Here is a 12,409-nt window from a genome sequence, read left to right on the forward strand (position 1 = left end):
TTGCAGCCATCGTCTGGGAGAAAGGAAGGTGAGTTTGACCAGCCCCACCTGCCCACCACCCTGCCCACCTGGTCATATGAATGACCTTATTGATTTCCATTAATGAATTTAAAGGAAAACTGAATCATTTTGCCAATTGCATTTTAAAATAACATTAAAAGAAGTGCCTCATGAATAGAAGAATATGCAATTGTGTGAAAATATTTCAGGAATGACTGAGTATGGCTTTAGATTTGTCCATATTCTGTGGTATGCATGGTGGGAAACAACACAGATAGAACGATCCCATAGGCTCTGAACCATGTACTCTTTCAGGGACATGACATCCATCCACCACATAAAAGGTAAAAGAGGACTTCACAAATGTGGCTGTTTCTGCAAATTTGGCCTTGTTCACATGCTATTTCGCTTCCCTTTTTTAAAAAGTTCATATATTTTATGAACTGGGCCTATGTGCATACAGCCAAACACATAGACCTCACGTTGCACATCTTTTTATTGCTTGCTGGAGGGGACGAACTGTGCTGCCACTTCTTTACCACTCAAAGGGGATCATTCAAAGTCTAGGTGAGTGTGTGAGGCCTGAAGCCCACATATGTGATAAATGCACACCTAAAGAGCAAGAGGTACCACCCAGATATGAGCAATTTCTGGAAAACACAAACCTGAACAGTTTGGGTAAAGTTCTTCATGTTGATACGATCACAGCAAAACCTAATGAATCAGGGGCGTAACTATAATAGGGCAAGGGGAAACAGTTGTCTGGTGGCCCACTGCCTTGGGCGGGGGCAGAGGCAAGTCACATGACTGACTGCCCCAGCCGCGTACCCGCCCGGGCTTCCTTCAGTTGTATTCATCCTCCGAAATTGATGTGAGTGTTAAGACCTGGAACTACCAGAACAGCATGTCTTTCTCTAGTACCATTAAATAACTTGCATCGTCCACAATTTACAAAACCTTAAAAAAAATAATTTAGGATGATGTTCTATTGTGGCATATAGATATAGATATAGATATACAAATTTAGGATGATATTCTATTGTGGCACATAGGAGATGTGTGTGTGTGTGTGTGTGTGTGTGTGTGTGTGTGTGTGTGTGTGCTTTTTGTTACCACTATTCAGCCTCATTTAAGATTTCTTTACTTCATGAGCTGAGCTTCAGTGAGGGGGGGCATTTTAAAATCTTGTCTCTGGGCCCCCTCCAACCTTGCTACGCCCCTGTAATGAATTAATCTCCAAGTAACAGTGTCACTCGTGTTGCCTCATTAGGTTACTTATATATTGTGTTTACTAAAACAGCATTTGATTAGTTTCTCCAGCAACCTTAGATTTGCTGAAACACTGTCCTCTTTCAGCCATGCACCTTATGCCAAATCAGAGAGATAGTAATAGCTAGAGACCTTTATCAACTCATCCACATGGTGTATACCCATATGCTGGGAATGCCTTAAGCATCTAGCTAAGCCTTTCCATCTGCCAGAATGGGTCAAACTAAGCAAAACAGAGCTGGGTTTATACCACCCATCAATGCTATAATTCTATTAGCCATCTTTACTATTAGGTTTAAAGATACTGCTTGCAGCATTAGAGACTGAAATCTAGAACATCTGACTTGTCAGAAACATTGATCTGTGTGAATTTTTTTCTTAATGTGTGTGTGTGTGTGTGTGTGTGTGTGTGTGTGTGTACATACACACACTTGCACAAAACTCAAAGTGTGCATTTGCTTCGTATGTTCCATAGACTCTAGGGAACAGCTGTCTTTATTTCTTTCAACGTTTGTTGAGTAATGGCAGTGTGTGGAATACTGTATAAATTGTGTAAACAAAATATCATTTAAAAAGTCCATATTTATTGTTCACCCTAATTTCAATGCATAATACTGGCAAGCAGCACATAAAAATCAGAATGCTGAAATAAATATTTGTATGGGCATTAGGTGTTCTCACACTTACTTAAATATATAATGAATTTTAAATTCTTGTTTGAAATGTCTTTTGGTATAGACGAACACAACTACTTTTTTGTAAATGTTGTGTTTTGCTATAAAGTGCCTTTTGAAATGTTACTGTAGTAATGCAAAATAGGACATGGCATTTTTAATATGTGAAAATTCTCAACTGTTAGTTTGACCAGCAAGTCAAAGAAGAATTAACAATATAATAAATAGATTGGTGGGGGGACATTTTGCAGAATGGTGGTGGATTCATTCTTATAGATTATTTGTCTTATTTTCATCAAAGACCTCATGGTTGTGCTGAGCCAATCTGTGCTTAGCAGAAGTAATCAAATGCTAGTGTGCTTCATTTGCTTTTTAGTTGCTATTTTTTTCCTCTGATTTTAAAAAAATGTTTTTAGATATTTATATTTGATTTTATTTGAAACTGTAAGCAGCCTTGAGAGCATGAAGATGTTGAAGGGTAGGACAGAAATACAATAACTAGTTACTACTACTACGAATATAGTTATTGTTTCAAAGATATAATGATACTTATGCTATTCCTCTGGCAAATATCCCGCACCACTTTTGAATATTTGTGATGGATATATAAATCCCAAAGATGATATCCCCCTACTTACATCAGATAATACTGAAATGTAATCTTTAATCTATATTTCTTGGTACTTGAACTAAAGAGCTGATGGTGAAATTTGCAACATTGAACCTAGCTATTATTTCCATAACATTACACACAACCATGTAATGATCAATAAACAAGTGGTCTGCAAGCATGATGTACCTACTGATTGCAGACGAGGAATATAAGCAGCCATCATGTAGTAATTGCCTCTTCCTCTGAGTAGCAACATATATTTGATAGGAGGCAGCAATGGGGTGGCGGGCGGGGTGGGGGAGAATTGGTCTTGTAAGTACATTAAATATGCTTGAGATACAATATAGCATGGTGAGTAATTTGTTGGACAGGGGTATGGACATCTTACCCAGAGCTTAGTCATGAACTTGCTAGATACAGTAATTTTGGGCAAGATACAATCACCAGACTTACCTCCCCAGTGATTAAAAAAGGGATAATATTGCACCTATGCCAGTTAAGTATGAGGGAGAGAGAGACCTGCACAAAACCTGATATCTTATTCAATCTATGACTCTCAAACTATGCTTCCCTTCACCTCCACCACCAGCATTCATATGCAAGGAGTTCTGCTTGTCAAATACAGACTTATGTACACATGTGTACATACACACATACACCTCTTTCTTTCTGCCTGATTTTGTCCCTGAAATATTTTGCTCCATTATCTTGGAGGTGAGGAAATGATTGCCATGTTCTTAGCTGAAGGAAGGAACGTTGCAGTTCAAGAACTCTTGAACACTTATTGATAAATACCTTTCAAATAATTAAGCTAGAGCAGAACTTCCCAATGTGGTTGGGGGATTGGTTTCCATTCTGCAGTTTAATTAGTATGTTGGACAATTCAGCCTTGTAGTGCTTTACTTCACAGAGTAGTTGAGTGTAAATGCAGGAGGCACTGCTCCGAGTGCCATGCCAAATGAGGTGAGGCGGGTGGCTACTAGGGATAGGGCCCTTTCAGTGGTTTCACCCTGTTTATATAATAGCTTCCCCAGTGAGGCTTGCCTGGCTTCATCACTTTGTTTTTGTAGATGCCAGGTAACAACTAGGGATGTACAGAAAATACAATCTGGATGTTGAATTGCTGCACATCCCTTTAACACAGAGGGATTACACATCCCCTTTAACTCAGAGGAGAGCAGGCCCATACCTGCTCCTCCACTGCTCGCTGCCACTTCCTTAATTGCGGTGCTCCCCCAGCTGCCCCTGCATGACACCAGCACACACATGGCCTCCGTGCATGCACAAAATCCAAATGAAGCTTGAGACAATGAAGCTTGAGAATTCAAGCTTCTCTGGTGTGCTCAACTAGTATCGTTTCCACAACTGGCAAAGACAGCCCTGGAGATCCTTGTGCCATTTGTGACTACATACTTGTGTGAGATGTAACCACCTTAAGTGGTGCAGTGGAGAAATGCTTGACTAACAAGCAGAAGGTTGCTGGTTTGAATCCCCACTGGTATATTTCCCAGACTATGGGAAACACCTATATCAGGCAGCAGCAATATAGGAAGATGCCGAAAGGCATCATCTCATACTGCATGGGAGGAGGCAATGGTAAACCCCTCCTGTATTCTACCAAGGAAAACCACAGCGCTCTGTGGGCGCCAGGAGTTGAAATTGACTTGATGGCACACTTTACTTTTACTTACTTGTGTGAGATAGGATTTTCATCACACATCAAATCAAAGGCCAGAAACTGCTTAAATGTGAGTAGGAATGTGCACGGATCGGTTCAGAGGCCATTCTAAAGGCCTCCAGACCGGTCCGGTCACGGGGTGGTTTTGGTTCGGGTGGGGAGTTTGGGGGGTTCCATCAAGGGCGGGGGGCGGGCTTAACTTACCCCTCCCGCGCTTTCCACACGCTGCAGCTGTAATTATTCTAATAATCGCTCCTCCGTTGGCGGCTCCTCCGATGGCTCCTCCAGTTAAAAAAATGGCCGCCCCCTTGTAGCCCCGGCCCCCTGCTGCTGCCGCCCCCTTGAAACCCCCTCCCGCCCCCTTGAAGCCCCCTCCCGCCCCCTTAAATCTCGCCCCGGGCCCCGATCGATAACTTCAGAGGCGAGCGGCGGGGAGATATCCTCCCGCCCCCTTCCCTGCCGGGCTCAGGCTGCAAATGACTTTAGGAAGGCTTCTGCGCGCGCAGAAGCCTTCCTAAAGTCATTTGCAGCCTGAGCCCGGCAGGGAAGGGGGCGGGAGGATATCTCCCCGCCGCTCGCCTCTGAAGTTATCGATCGGGGCCCGGGGCGAGATTTAAGGGGGCGGGAGGGGGCTTCAAGGGGGCGGGAGGGGGTTTCAAGGGGGCGGCAGCAGCAGGGGGCCGGGGCTACAAGGGGGCGGCCATTTTTTTAACTGGAGGAGCCATCGGAGGAGCCGCCAACGGAGGAGCGATTATTAGAATAATTACAGCTGCAGCGTGTGGAAAGCGCGGGAGGGGTAAGTAAAGCCCCCCCGCCCTTGATGGAACCCCCCACCCCAGTGCCGGACCGCAGCTCTGCGGTTCCGTGCACACCCCTAAATGTGAGTGAGGAGTTAGGGTTAGGGTTATTTCCAAAAAAGTTCCTCGTTTCTCAAAAGTCATTTAACAAAAGCAACAGCAGAAGAGCCACTGTGCCAGTAAACTTTTAAAAGTGTGTAATTTCACACGTATTCTTAATTTTAATGTGAAATTAAAATAAATATGTACTTCTCTCTTATTCATTCTATAGTTATAATATATCCTAGGTTTAAAGAACTGACCTACTTCAACTATTTTTGACAAGGGGTACAAGAAAGAAAGGGGTGCAGTAAAGGTTAAGTGCCATTGGGGTAGACAAATCATGATTGGTTTGAGACATTTTGGCACCCTGAGGCAAATAATCCAAGTTGTACCCCATACTAGTAGAGTGTATAATTATATGTTAAGTAATTGACAATTACTTAACTTACTTATTCAGTCGAGGTACAAATGACCAGGCTTAAACTATCATACTCTGGCCACATTATGCGAAGACCCAGCTCCCTTGAGAAATCCATAATGCTGGGGAAAATTGAAGGAAAGAGAAGAAGGGGATGATCAGCAGCAAGGTGGATGGACTCGATTACAACAGCAATGAATGCACTACTGAGAGACCTTAAAGGCCAAGTTGAAGACAGATCATCCTGGAGAAAATCTATCTGTGTGGTCGCTAAGAATCGACACTGACCTGATGGCACTTAATCAATCAATCAAAACCAACTGACCATGTTAGTGGCATCTGAAGGCCCACCTGTTAAGCTGTCGGTCATGAAGGTTATCTTCAGAGACCTTTGGAAATGAGGCAGATGGTGACCAGAAAGAGGGCCTTTTAAGTAATGGTGTCCAAATTAGAGCATTTCCCCCCAAGAAGTGTGCATGACATCTTACATAGGTACATAGGGAACATAGGAAGCTGCCATATACTGAATCAGAGCATAGCAGAGCATAGGTCCATCTAGCTCATTGTTGTCTCACGGACTGGCAGCAGTTTCTCCAAGGTTGCACGCAGGAATCTCTCTCAGCCCTATCTTGGAGATGCCAGGGAGGGAACTGCTCTTTCTGCTCTTTCCAGAGTGGTTCCATCCCCTAAGGGGAATATCTTAGAGTGCTCACGCATGTAGTCTCCCATTCATATGCAACCAGGGTGGACCCTGCTTAGCTAAGGGGACAAATCATACTTACTACCACAAGACCAGCTTTCCTCTCATAAAAAATACCTTCATTGCTATTTTTAGATGCTATGCCAAGTCTGTCCTATTCTCATGGAGTTTTAGTGGCATTTGGTAGCTTTTTGTCATTTTAATTCACCCTATCTAAAGTGAATTCACTAGTTGTGGTGTGTATTGTTTTTATTAATGTTTTGATGTGTTTTATTGAGTTGGTTTTTTTAAATACTGAATTGTTGTGATAAGTAGTATATACATTCCTAAATAAAATAAAATAACCAGGCACTAATTGGGGGCAAGTACTCAGGATAAGAGACAAGCTAACATACACAGAAAAGATATGGGATTGTCAGTTTCCAGTATTAAAATAGACTGGCCATATTAGATGTAGGAAAATAAAAGCAATGAACTATATTCACATAGTATATTTTAAAACTATTTCACCTGGGTTTGTTAAGTGGTTTCTCTCTTCTTCTTCTCCTCGTCCTCCTCCTCGTCCTCCTCCCCCCCCCTTTGGGCTAAGTGACAGAATGAAGGCTTCTGGCCTATTGAACCACACTAAAAAAAATCAAGACTGTTAAAGACAAGATGACGTCATGAAAAGGAAAGCCTCTGGTTGACACCACCATCTATGTAAACAGCGGAGGAAGTTTGTAACTCCATATGATTTAGGGGGGGGGAAGAAAAACAAGAAAAAAGTAATTATTCCTGAAGGTAGCCTATACTGAATAGCTATTAAGTGAACAATTTAGGAAATAAAACCATACTTCTTAAACTCTTTAGTGCTCCAGATTGTAATGGCACTGAAGACAAAAGATTGGTGAGACCACACAGGAAGGGCCCAGAAAGACAAAAATGACAATAAAGGATTTCAATGGTTATCATCTGTGCAAAGACTACAGAAACTCCAGGTTGGTTTTCCTTAGAAAATGAAAAGATTAACAGGGAGGGAAAATATTGAGAAACTGAATGGAAGAGAACAATTTGGGTGTGGAGCAGATTAAACCAGGAGATTACACAATAAGCTAAGAAAATGGTAGGCCTTACAGGAGATGGCCATAACTGTATTGGAGGTCTCTGTGATAAAGCCATTTCTTCTCCATTGTTTTTCTCTAGTCAAAGAAGAGAGCTTTAATTTCAAACAAGTGATAAAAAGGCCAAAAAAAAAAAAAAAAGACTGCTAATAATATCAACAGTATCTTATGAGGAGTTATTCTGTATTGTTAGGGAGGCAGAAAGGCTATATTTGTGTCTATTGGATTCTTCTTGTAATGGTGGTAGCATAGGTAAGTGGAAGCTTCAGCACTGCTCTGATTGTTTGCTCTTTCTATTCTGACAGTGTGATGTATGAGATAAAAGGAAAGCATAACAAAAGCAAAAAGAAGAATGCCAGCCCTGTGACACTGTTGTATGAAATGTAGAACAATATAGTAGAAGCTGACTTAGTCCATGGAGGAGAGGACTTGGAAGAAACCTGGGTTTAAATACCCGCTCAGTCATTCTGATCACAAGATAGGCTTGGACAAGTCATTATCTTTTCCTGCTTTGCAGGGCTGTTGTAAGGACTGTGACGGTTTGCATTTTGTAGTGTTTGTTAAAGGTGTTATTTATATGTGTTAAATGTTAATGTATAAAACTGAGTGCATGTACATTGTTATTGTACAGTAATGCTGTGCAGTAGTGAGGCCCTTGAAGGAAGGCTAAAGAAACCCTATAAGTATATAAGAACAGCCCTGCTGGATCAGGCCCAAGACCTATCTAGTCCAGCATCCTCTTTCACACACTGGCCTACCAGATGCCTCTGAGAAGCCCACAGGCAAGAGGTGAGGGCATGCCCTTTCTCCTGCTGTTGCTCCCCAGACTAGTAGCCATTGCAGGTACAGAAGAAGGCCAGCGGTGGCCTGGCCTCAGCCCCCCGCCGTGGCCCCCCTAGCCCCACCCCCTGCATCAGCATCTGACATCAGACGTGGGGGGGGTATGTCTGGGGCATGAGGTGAGGCCCCTGAGGGGCAGCTACCCGGGTTCTTTGAACCCATTCACTCAATGGTGGCTCTACCCTTGAGCCATTAATAGACCTGTCCTCCATGAATTTGCCTAAGCTCCTTTTAAAGCCATCCAAGCTGGTGGCCATCACCACATCCCATGGCAAAGAATTCCATCAATTAATTATGCACTGTATGAAAAAAGTACTTCCTCTTGTCAGTCCTAAATTTCTCTGCTTGCTTAGAATGCAGGAGGGGGGCAGTTAGAGAGAGAAGATAATTAAAACAAATAGGATAACAGATAGTGAAGAGGGGAGAAGTTGGGCTGGAGGCTTGGAGAGAAAGACTGTTAAAATTTATGTAAACTATGGCAACTCTTGGAAACCACTATGTTTACTGTATGTACATCTAGAGCTTGTAACCGCCATGCTTTGAGAATGACAAAACAATAAAAACCTGTTATTTAGTTTTATCAACTACATTTTATTTCCTCTCCCATGGCACCTGAAGAGAGAGACACACACACACCACTACACAAACAAGAGTGGGGAGAAGTAAGAGTTGGTCACAGATCCTGCCAAATCAGATCTGAGTAGTGGCAGGAAAGGTACTCTGAAGTAGGTACTCACAAGGACAGCTATTATTTTCTGGTAAAGATTGTTTGCTCTTGCTTTTGAAGTAACACAATACAGATACTCTAACTGGATTAATTTAATGCACACAGTGCTTCACAAAGTTTTCGTTTCCCAGCATGGACATCAAAACTCATCCCCTGTTACAAAAATAGCAGTTCAGTCTGTGATGAATAATGGAATCCCACCCTTGATTTAGGATGGTTGGACAAAGGTAGGATACTGACTGAAAGTCAAAGTAGATGTGACATCAGAGATATAGAAATGCATCTCTGCTGTCTTTTATTATGTTTTTGCTAAAATATCTGCAGAGGGAGACTTAGAGTGGGACTAGAGTAGAGGGGGAACCTTTCTCCAGCAACAACTGCCCAATGCAAATTGCCCATCACTTGGCAGACAGAACCATGCCAAATGGTTCGTGCACACCCCTAATGCTTGGGAAATCCCTAAAAAAAATTTTTGTATTCAATCGTTCACAAAATCCAGATTGGAATTCCCACCACCCCTTTTCCAGCTACTTATCTCATGTGCCTTCGGGATGTCTTCAGGATCTGCAGCATCAATGTCTTATCTATTAGAGTACCATAATGGTAAGGGACAAGCTCATAACCGTTTATAATCACTCCTGGTTACTACTACGCAGAAGTGGGGGAGGTAGGTGGTGATTAATCTACAGGTGGGCTGCAGTGACAGGGGAGGTAGGTGATCATCAATTAGTGTGAAATAGCTATCAAGTATTAGCAATTTATCAAATACATGGAGAATGTGTGGCTGAAGGGGATGAAAGGAGCTGAGCAAATGACATGCATCCAGAGTGTAATGACATGCAAGTGCAAGGCAATTGGCTAAGTAGGGGCATTGTTCTATGCACTGTTCACTCTGTGATTTTGGGGTTCCTCCTAGCCTGTTCGAGGTGGTCGGATGCAGAGTTTGAACCTGAGACTTCATGTGTGCTAAACCTGTGCTGTTCCACTGAACTATGGCACTGTGTGAAGTCTCCTATGGCAGGGTCCATATGACTGGGCCTGTGGGCTGGAATTCTAGGGGTTATGAAGCATTCTGGGTCTTTCTGCTAGGGCAGGCTCATTAGGAATTGTTTTGTGGAGTAGGAATTCTAGTACTGCCTTCACCCCATTTCTTGCATCTGACATCATTGTTGCTGGCCAGGTAGCCAAAAGATGATAGTCATTGTCCTCTGGTAGTAAATTCAACACTCCCGCATAGCAGGGCTCAAACTTCTATGTCACCTGTTACCTCTGTTATCCCTATCAGTGCTTTTTCCTACTCAGCAACAAGCAAGTGCTGGTCCTGGTTTCTGTGAGATGCTTGTTATGGTTCTAACTCTTATTGTTGTGATAAGATGCTTGTTGTGGTTCTACTGTAACTCTTATTGTTGTGATACAATGCTTGTTGTGGTTCTAACTCTTCCATGTGCATCTTATCCTCTCTCTTTCCAATAGCTTGCTCACTATGCAGACACTAATACAATGGTGTGGCTTGCAGTGTGTCTACAGTGTTCCCTCGAACAGGGAACGATCAGTGAGAAGAGCTTCTTCTGGGTCTGCAGGGAGAGTGGGCTCCCCACAGACGATCAAAAGGCAGCCCTGGGCAGCCAGATCGGCTGCCCACACTACTGCTAGTGGGGGCTGCGGGGATTGAGGGCCGTGTGGTTGCAGCCTCCTGGTCGGGGGTCTGCTCGTGTGTCACCGTGCACCATGGTGACTCACAAGCAAAAAAAAATGAGGTTAATGGAGCACTCGCTCCATTAACCTCATTTAAGGGGAGGTGAAATTAGGCGGGCTAGCTGCAGTTCCCACAATCCCTGGAAAGTGAGCTAAGCTCCCTTAGCCCACTTTCCAAGGATTGTAAGAATAGCCTCAGGGATTCCCAGATGTTGTTGCAAAGAAGCACCTTTGAACGTGGTGATTCTCTATATTTAGCAGGGGGAGAGTAACTGACCCTATCCACCCCCAGCACAGTACCTCCAGTGACTGTTGCTGGTGTCTATCTTATGTGTCTTTTTAGATTGTGAGCCCTTTGGGGACAAGGATCCATCTTGTTTATTTATTATTTCTCTGTGTAAACCGTCCTGAGCCATTTTTGGAAGGGCGGTATAGAAATTGAATGAATGAATGAATGAACGAATAAACAAACAAACAAACTCTCATAACCCAAAGCAAAAGCCATTGCAGCTGGGGATTCTGGGAGTTGTAGTCAACAACATCAGGGAATCTCTGTTAGAGGGAACAGTGGTGGGAGACTTCTTTATCCAGCAGGAACTGGGGAGCTCATAGATATTCCATAGATGCTTCCTCTCAATTTGGCTGGGTCTTGTGATAAAAATGTCCATCCTCCTTTGAGTGTTTTAGTTGTTGAGTTCATGCTCAGTGAGCTATAATAGTGCTGTGGGGAGCAAATGGTAGAGGTTTTATGTCTGGTTGCATTTGTGCAGGGTATGATGACATCATGGGGTTTGCCGTCACCATGCATGTATTTATTCTGTGCATGAATAATGGAGGTGTGCAAGTCCATGGATATTGAGGGAGCTGCCTTGGATGTGCTCCCAGCACCACCACAACTCAGTGAGCAAGAGCCCAGCAACTGATCCAAGAAGGATGGACATTCTTATCACAAGACCAAGCCAGATCCATAGCTCAACCAGAAGGAAGCATCTATGGAGTGCCTATACTTTCTAGTTCCTGCTGGGCAATGAAGGCTCCCACACAGACAACCAACCTTCTCAGATGTGGGGGAGAAGCATATCCAGTGTATTATCTTGCCACAGCCAAATGATGTCCACACTATCCCTCTATGACAAACCTCCTTGTGTGATTAGGCGGTGATGAGACAGCACACCAGATGGGCAGGTAATGTCCATGTGCCCATGCTGTTCCTCCACATGTCTGAGAAGGCCGGTGGACATATCATCATTATTATTATTATTACATTTATATCCCGCTCTTCCTCCAAGGAGCCCAGAGTACTACATACTTGAGTTTCTCTTTCACAACAACCCTGTGAAGTAGGTTAGGCTGAGAGAGAAGTGACTGGCCCAGAGTCACCCAGCTAGTTTCATGGCTGAATGGGGATTTGAACTCGGGTCTCCCCAGTCCTAGTCCAGCACTCTAACCACTACACCACGCTGGCTCCATTTGAACCAGCCCACTTGTAGACAGAAATAAAATAACCTTGTGCATGACCTAAGGAAAACCTCAAGGGTAGTGGTTTAGGAACAATATTTTCTTTTTTAAAGTACATTTCTCTCTGCCTAAAATAAAAATGTCCATAATTCCACAGAAATGTATAATTTTGTCTTCAAAGATCCTTTCAGAATACTGAAATAGTGCCTTGGAACAGGCCACTTATAGAACGTAGTTCCAAATGGCTGTAGTTGAAGCATGTATACAAATGTGCCTTACTGAATTCCTTGTACAGTGTTCGTGAGGCACATTACTAAGAAAGAACATCAGTTCAGCTGAAAGGTTGCTCATACATTCTAACACATGCATATCAGTGTGATGGTAATAAAAATGCCTAG

At 43.2% G+C, this 12,409-nt stretch overlaps 1 long non-coding RNA gene across 2 annotated transcripts; it reads left to right on the plus strand.

Moving 5' to 3' along the window:
- Positions 1–4,963: 4,963 nt before the first annotated feature.
- LOC128339853 (uncharacterized) lies at positions 4,964–8,711 on the plus strand. Of its 2 annotated transcripts, XR_008313261.1 has the most exons (3): positions 4,964–5,030; positions 7,041–7,168; positions 7,597–8,711. It is a non-coding gene; the product is annotated as an uncharacterized LOC128339853 (long non-coding RNA). The 2 variants fall into 2 exon arrangements; XR_008313260.1 differs by lacking the exon at positions 4,964–5,030 and having other exon boundaries at positions 6,896–7,168.
- The last annotated feature ends 3,698 nt before the right edge of the window (positions 8,712–12,409 follow it).

This window comes from Hemicordylus capensis, chromosome 1 (genome assembly GCF_027244095.1).
Source record: "Hemicordylus capensis ecotype Gifberg chromosome 1, rHemCap1.1.pri, whole genome shotgun sequence".
Lineage (NCBI taxonomy): Eukaryota > Metazoa > Chordata > Lepidosauria > Squamata > Cordylidae > Hemicordylus > Hemicordylus capensis.